This window comes from Gorilla gorilla, chromosome 16 (genome assembly GCF_029281585.2).
Source record: "Gorilla gorilla gorilla isolate KB3781 chromosome 16, NHGRI_mGorGor1-v2.1_pri, whole genome shotgun sequence".
Classification (NCBI taxonomy): Eukaryota; Metazoa; Chordata; class Mammalia; order Primates; family Hominidae; genus Gorilla; species Gorilla gorilla.
Window position 1 is genome coordinate 95,234,338 of NC_073240.2, and position 7,922 is coordinate 95,242,259.

The window sequence follows — 7,922 nt, forward strand, 5'->3', positions numbered from 1 at the left end:
TACAATTTACTACTAGCCACGTTACAAGAGTGATTGCATTTCAATAACATAATTAACCCAGTAGATACAAAATACTGTCATTTCTACATGATAGTATTTTTTACATGTACTCAGTAAAAAAAATATTCACGAGATACTGCTTTTATTTTTTACACAAAGATTTTTTATTCCAGTATGTATTTCACACTTACACCACATCTCAATTCAGACTAGCCACACTTCAAGTGCCCAAGAGCCATATGTGGTTAGTGGCTATCATTGTGGACATTGCAGGCATAGAAAATTGTTTTGGAATTAGTAATGCATTAGAATGTTCAGCTGGATAAGATGGCTCAAATAATAGGGTGCCATTTCTCCAGTATGATCAGCAAAGAGCTAACTTAGGCAAAAATGCTAAATAAATGTGAATTATCTATTTTAGAAGAGAGAGAGGAATTCATAAATGGTATTTGAGTTTAGAAAGAGTTTTCACAGACCATGACTAACTTTTGCCATTTTCTCTGATACTGCACTGATTTAGCTTTGCTTGGAGACATGTTTCTGGATTTTTAGGAGTCAGGAGACTCTGGAATGGAGTTGCAAGGGAAGCAATATAGCATAGTGGAGATGTTCTTGAGAAACAGCCTGGGTTTCAGGAACAGGTAAAGCTATCCCTTCCACTTTCCACTTGGTGACATAGGGCAAACTACTTTACTTTGAGGAGCTAAGTCTTCTGGTTGCTAACGTGTGGATGATATCCTCACCTCCTTTCTGTTGTTGCTGTTGTGGGACTGAATGTGATAATGTTGACAAGTGTGCATGCTGGTACCATCATCACCACCTGCAGCAGCATCAGAAAGCAATAGAAAGGTTGTCCACTAATATGACTCTGCAACCAGGTCCCCAGAACACCAGGCTTGCCCAGGCACTCCTCAGGGAGTAGATGGGACGATTGTATTAAGAGGCATAATAGTTCAGTTGCCAGAAGTCAAGCCAAATTAGTGTCACAGAGATGGCAGTGTCTGGAGGAATGTGGCTGCTAATGGAAACGGATGAATCTAAGAAAAGGGAAACCCAGTGGAGAAGTGGTGGGCATAGGATCAAGGATCAAGTAGATTCCTCATGAAGAATATGCAGGTTGCAAGCAGAAGTGGAGCAGAATTATCAATAAAGGGGCAGTCTCCTGAGCAGTGAGTCAAGAAGGAAAACCAGGGAGTCAAGTGTCTTGAAGGAGGGTTGACCTGCAGTTAGAGAATCAACCTTCGAAAAATCCGAAAGATAAATTGCATATTACTAAAGAGGAAGATCAAGTTTATTCCTTCTTCTTCTTTTATTTATTTTTTTTATCATTACCTGAAACACAGCAAATTCTAAATAAATGTTTCATGAATGACTGACTGGCAGGCTGGCTCACTGGTGGAGGAAGCCTGTGATCAGAGCCTGCGTAGCCCAGCCAGTCTTGAAGGAGTTGCATCTTTACAGTGCACAGAGGTCACCCTGATTCAGGAAGAGCAGGCTTGTTATGCTCCTAGTGGTGAACAGGGGAAGAGAGGGAGAGAGGGTAAGAAGGGGTGGTGGGGTAGGACAGAGAGATGGAGAGAGATGAGGCCAATAGCTATCTTCATTCTTCGAATCATCTGGGTCAGTAACGTGAAGGACAAAATTGGTTGGGCAAGAAGGCCCCCACCTTCGGCCGGGCGTGGTGGCTCATGCCTGTAATCCCAGAACTTTGGAAGGCTGAGGCAGGTGGATCTTCTGAGGTCAGGAGTTTGAGACCAGCCGGGCCAACATGGTGAAACCCTGCCTCTACTAAAAATACAAAAATTAGCTGGGCATGGTGGCACATGCCTGTAATCCCAGCTACTTGTGAGGCTGAGGCAGGAGAATTGCTTGAACCCAGGAGGCAGAGGTTGCAGTGAGCTGAGATTGTGCCACTGCACTCCAGCTTGGTGACGGAGCAAGACGCTGTCTCAGAAAAAAAAAAAAAAAGTAGACTGCCAGTGTTGAGGTAAGATTGCTATATAAACTATTACAAAAAGCATCAAGACTTCATTTCTTAATGTGGGGTAATCAGACCTCAGATCTAAACATAACTATGCCTGCAAGCAATTCTTGAGGGCCAGTTTCAAAAAGTCATCTCTTAAGAATTCCATGATGCTATCATGTACCCATGAAGATCAGGTTAGCCCTGCTCCTCGGCAGAAAGCATCTTTATGATGACAGTCTTGTGCATATTACAGCCAGTGAGCTTTTCTCCTGGGTGGCCTTTAGATAAACCCTGTGAAATTCTGGCTCCCTGAATTCCTTTTCTCACGTTTCAAGCTGAGCAGCCTTTTCTGTGTGTATAGAGTCTCTCCAAATAGTCAAAGGCCATTGGTTAGGTTTCTACTCACCCCATTCCAATACTAGTCCTATCCCACCTTCCTGATTTCACAACCAAGATATCTTAATAAGTGTTTGAGGAGTTCCCAAACTCTTTGTCCTCATATTTGCAGAAAGTTTCTGGTTCACTGCAGAAGCTAATTCATACATGCCAGTGTGGTTAATAGTTAGATTTCAAAAATCAACTTTATTTTCTTATTCTTTTGGTCTTCAGCTTGCCTGTCTGAGCCACCAACTTGAGTAAAACCTTGTTCTTTTACTGTGTGGTGTTGACTGCACTTTGGGTGGGATTGAAGAGCACAAAGTAAGACCAAGAATCATTTCCTCACTGTCCACATATGAAACTTGCATTTTTTTTTACATGATTGCAAGTGCAGCAACAAAATCTACTGCTATTTGTGACTCTGAGAAAGTCAATAAAAACTACTCACATTTAAAGATCTCATTCAAGGTAGGTCAGCTCTACAGCACCGCTTCCCAGATGTGTCAGAAGTTTGGAGGTGTTGCTTGAAGCCTTCACTGAAGAATTGCTTCTGCCATCTGGGTTTGTTTTTAAATAACATGTGATTAGACTTGTTTCTATTTACGGGTCTCTACACACCTGGTTTATCAGCACTGTGGTTCAAAGAGCATCAGTTTAAAGCCAGTAGACAAGACTTATGTCAAGTTATTGCTACCAGGAATTCTGTCTTTACATTTACTGTTAAATTCAAGATAACATCTAAGGATACAGATGAAAAACATAAATTGATGATGGCACTGAATAATGATGTTAATTATCATTTAACACGTGTATATTATGTTGCAGACACAATGCAGACACAAAGCGTTTACTCTTTTTCATCTATTACCTCATTTGGGTTTCACAATAATCCTGTGAGAAATAATATCTCCATTTCACAGAAGAAAACATGAGGCTCAAATCGTTGAGACGCATTTCAGATTCATGCAGTTTATAAGTGGTGGAGCCCAGATACAAACAGAGGATTGATGAACTCCAGGGTTTAGGCTCTTACTAATATGTAAGAAGCAGGTACCAACCAGCACCGGCAGCCTAAACCGTTTCTGGAGGAATTTCAGGTTGGAGATAGATCAATACAAATGGATCTACACTGGCAGAAAGAATAGAAAAGTTTAAAACAGTGTTTTTTTCTGTAAAAATATTAATGGCAAAATAGAAGACTACATGATAAGGAGCAGTGAAAATCACAGGAGAGGTGGGGGAGAGACAGCTATGGAGGATTTTGAGACCATCCAGAGAAGAAAACAATGACTCCCTGTGCTTATGAGAAGAGAGCTGGAGACACATCATGAACTTTTTCAAATGCTTCCAGCATACCATAGCTTACATTATCACCAGAATGATTTAAAAGAAACCTATGTTAGAAGTCCTTTTGGTGGCAACTACGTAATCTGCTCAGTGTCCAACAAGAGTCTTTCCAGCCACCAAATAAACAATTCTAAGGCATAGCTCGGATGGTTAATTTTATGTCATAGGAAATTTATTGTAACCTGCTTTTATTTCATGGGTGCTTTCCAAGTTTTGCATGTTAACTACAAAGGGACAAATGTTTCCCATCAGGCCAGAAGGAGAAGAGATGGGGCATAAACAGAATCTAGACTAAAAATACAAAAACCATTTCTTGAAATAAAATATTTATAATTCATGCATTTGAAAAAACCCACACCCCTTTGCCTGGAGTCATTTCTGATAATTATTAAAGATCTTTTAAAAGGTATATCAGATTCCCCTTAGGCTGTATTTCATTTTTTTGCCCACTTTCTTACAGAAGCCATTATTACTGTAACCCGGTATTTGCAGGTATATCCTATCAGCAGCTTGTCTCAGCTCTACCGTGTGTCTTTTTTCTGTTATTTCTCTCTTTCTTTCTTTTCTTGTTTTACTAGAATTACTTTGCCATCACTGCATAGATTAGCTGCAAAGTCCCATTCAGGGACTAACCTATAGGCATGCCTGGAAGTGTTACAAGTCAACATAACATGGGGTAACCACTGACCAATGAAGGAAAAGAACTGAGGGATAAATCCTCCCTCGTCTGTGTAACTGGAGGGCGATTTTGAAGCGCACTTATTCTATTTGACTCATTGAAGTATGCCCAGTGGGATCCAGCCTCAGTTGCCCGTAGTCACAATCAACTTTATAGCACTCTTGGACTGGCTTCCTCTTTTCCCATTTTCCTGCTTCTCCACTTTAAGTTCACTTCCCCCCAGTCCGCCGCCCCCCAACCACCACCAGAAAACTACTTGCACTCAGTGCTTGCCTCAAGCTTTGCTTTTTTGCTGAAACCTAGGCTAAGAAAATGTTTTATCACTGAAGCACCCGACCTATTTAGTTTCTCTTCAAAGTGTTGCACATTGAATATTTTAAGTAATGTATTAAAACTTATCTTGATTGGAAATGTATTTAAAATACTTACTACCCTTTACATAAGTTAAGTTTTTTCAGGATATGATAAAACAGCTTTGGCAGTCACTAGTTTAACAAGAATGGCATGCAATTTTGGTCTGTAGTTTTTTTTTTTCTTTTTGGTTTCTTGTTTTGTTTTGTTTTTTATAGAGACGAGGTGTTGCTATGTTGCCCAGGCTGAGTTGTTGTTGCTGTTTTGTTTTGTTTTGTTTTGAGACAGTGTCTCACTGTCTACCAGGCTGGAGTGCAGTTTCACGATCATGGCTCACTGCAGCCTCCACCTCCCAGGCTCAAGCGATTTTCCTGCCTCAGCCTCTTGAGTAGCTGGGACTACAGGCATGCACCACTGTGCCTGGGTGATTTGTGTATTTTTTGTCGAGACGGGGTTTCTCCATGTTGCCCCCACTGGTCTCAAACTCCTGAGCTCAGGTGGTCTGCCCGCTTCAGCCTCCCAAGGTGCTGGGATTATAAGCATGAGCCACCGCAGCTAGCCCCAGGCTGGCTTTAAACTCCTGAGCTCAACTGATCCTCCCTCCTCAGCCTTCTGAGTAGCTAGGAATATAGGGGTATGCCAACTCATCTGGCTTGTACATAGTTTTATATTTATGTATTCACTATTTTGTAGATTATGAAATTTCTTAGTGGTAAGTGCAACATATTTACCACTGCTTAGGACGTAGTTTACTTTTGGAAGTTTCATACAATGTGACATTTTAAAAATTAACCAAACTCGTCTAAATTTATTGATTTGACAGGTGACATCTCTTGAAATAGAGCACACGGAAAATCCATCAGGATACCTTAATGCACATTGTGTCACTTCTCTTCAAAACATTCCCAAGAAGCTCAAATAGGGTAGACCATTTTATTTCAAACTTTATTTTTCAAAAAGGCAGTAGGCAGTAGGTTGATATTGCACAATCCCCTGCCATCCCCTAGAGATTCTGAGTTAGCAGGTAAAAGATGAGTTCAGGAACATGCATCTTAAATCAACTTTTCTAGGAATTCTGAAGCAGATGACCCTTAGACAGCACTTTAGAAAATGCCATTTATAGAATCTTTGAATTTCAAAAATGAAAAATCAACTTTCCACCAGTCATTCATTTTGTAGATTAGAACAATTATTCCAGCAGCACTCGTTCCTTTATTTGTTATTGTTGACAATATCATTTAGGCCACGACTAAGAAAACAAAAGTAACTCCAAGTATTCAAAGCAGGGGGAATTGGATTCAGCTTTCAGAGGTAGGGAAGGATCTCAGAAACAAATAGGGAGCGATGAGGCAACTCAGGAATTAGTAACATCAGGATGTCGCCACCATCCTAAGGCTGGAGTAGAGAAGGGATGATGTGGTGCTCCCATATCCCTGGCGCTGAGTTCATCCTAAAGAACTGTGGTCTTGCTTGGCTATGGACTTTGGTGGGGCTGGTGCCGCCCAGCAAGGGCTGACTGACAGCTGCCAATCTGGAGGCGTTCCCACAGCTGTGCAGAATTTGGCGCCGCGCGCTGCTGTTGCCGCTGCTGCTCCCCAGGATGTTGCCCCCTACAAATACGCCTCCTGTGTCCGCAGCCCTCATCCTGCCATACAGCCTCTGCCGGCGCCCCAGCCTGCGGTCCATGTGCAGGGGCAGGAGCCACTCACTGCCTCCATGTTGGCTGCAGCACCCCCGCAAGGAACAGAAGCAGATGCTGGGAGAACCCTTGTTCCCACTCATCCAAACAATGCATTCAAACCTGGCTGGGAAGATCACGGGAATGCTGCTGGAGATCGACAACTCTGAGCTGCTGCACATGTTAGAGTCCCCCGAGTCTCTCCGCTCCAAGGTGGATGAAGCTGTAGCAGTTCTACAGGCTCATCATGCCAAGAAAGAAGCTGCCCAGAAGGTGGGCGCTGTTGCTGCTGCTACCACTTAGACAAGGAAAAACCGATTCAAAAGCCAAATAACCCCTCATGGAATTCAGCTCAAGGCTTGAAGTCTTCCTAGCTTGTCCTATGGACCTCAACACCAAGAACTACAAATTGCAAATTTGATAGGTCATTTTGTATCGAAAGGTCAATTGTGAAGCGCCTAGAATTTTTCAATGATACGAATATGTTCTCTGGGTTCTGCTGTGGCCCAGACAGTGTTAACTATTTTTTTTCTATTGTGGGTTTTGATTTTTTTCCCCCAGAAATTGGTTTCATTTGATTACCCAAGTCTTACGTTTCTCAATAAAGAAAAAAAATCTCCATTAAAAGAAAAAAAAAAGAACTGTGGTCTGCACCGCAGGTAGCCATACAGTGGAGGGACAGCCTTGCTACTGGAGACCTGCCTGAACCAGTTAAAAGGGAAGAAAAGTGCCCTGGCATCTCCTTCCTTTCTCATGCCAGTGCCTGCCATTGGCTGAATTCATCTAAAAGCCAGATGACAGGAAGTCTGGGAGATGCAGCCTGCAGATGTCCCCTCCTCCTAAGCATCCATGGCTCATGACAGAGCAGAGGAAAGGCAAGAAATAGTGAAAAAGCAGGCCTGGGGGAACCACAGGCTCCTATTCCTTAATCCTTAGCACTGTACAAACTTATTCTAAAATTATAAGCATCCACCTTTCTCATGTTACACTAGGTATCCTTAGGAACCCAATCTCTAGCTGGGCACGGTGGCTCACACCTGTAATCCCAGCACTTTGGGAGGCTGAGGCAGGTGGATCACCTGAGGTCAGGAGTTCGAGACCAGCCTGGCCAACATGATGAAACCCTGTCTCTACTAAAAATACAAAAATTAGCTGGGCATGATGGCAGGCACCTGTAATCCCAGCTACTCGGGAAGCTGAGGCAGGAGAATGGCTTGAACCCGGGAGGCAGAGGTTGCAGTGACCCGAGATTGCCCCATTGCACTCCAGCTTGGGTGACAGAGCAAGACTTCATCTTCATAAAAAAAAAACCTGAATCTCTATAGACCCCATGCAGCCCTACCAGTGCTAACTTGACTTAATCCAAATAGGACACACTTTGCTTGCTTTGCTTGGATATGCCATTGTCTAAAACAGTTTCTTTGTTTTATTAATAATGAGTGGATATCATTATTAATATTAATTATTAATTACTTATAATAATTTATACTATGGATATTTTCCAGCATGTAAAATAACTCCTT

At 42.3% G+C, this 7,922-nt stretch overlaps 1 pseudogene; it reads left to right on the forward strand.

The window, feature by feature from the left end:
- Positions 1-1,368: 1,368 nt before the first annotated feature.
- Positions 1,369-6,812, forward strand: LOC101145054 (polyadenylate-binding protein 4-like; annotated as a pseudogene).
- Positions 6,813-7,922: the final 1,110 nt, after the last annotated feature.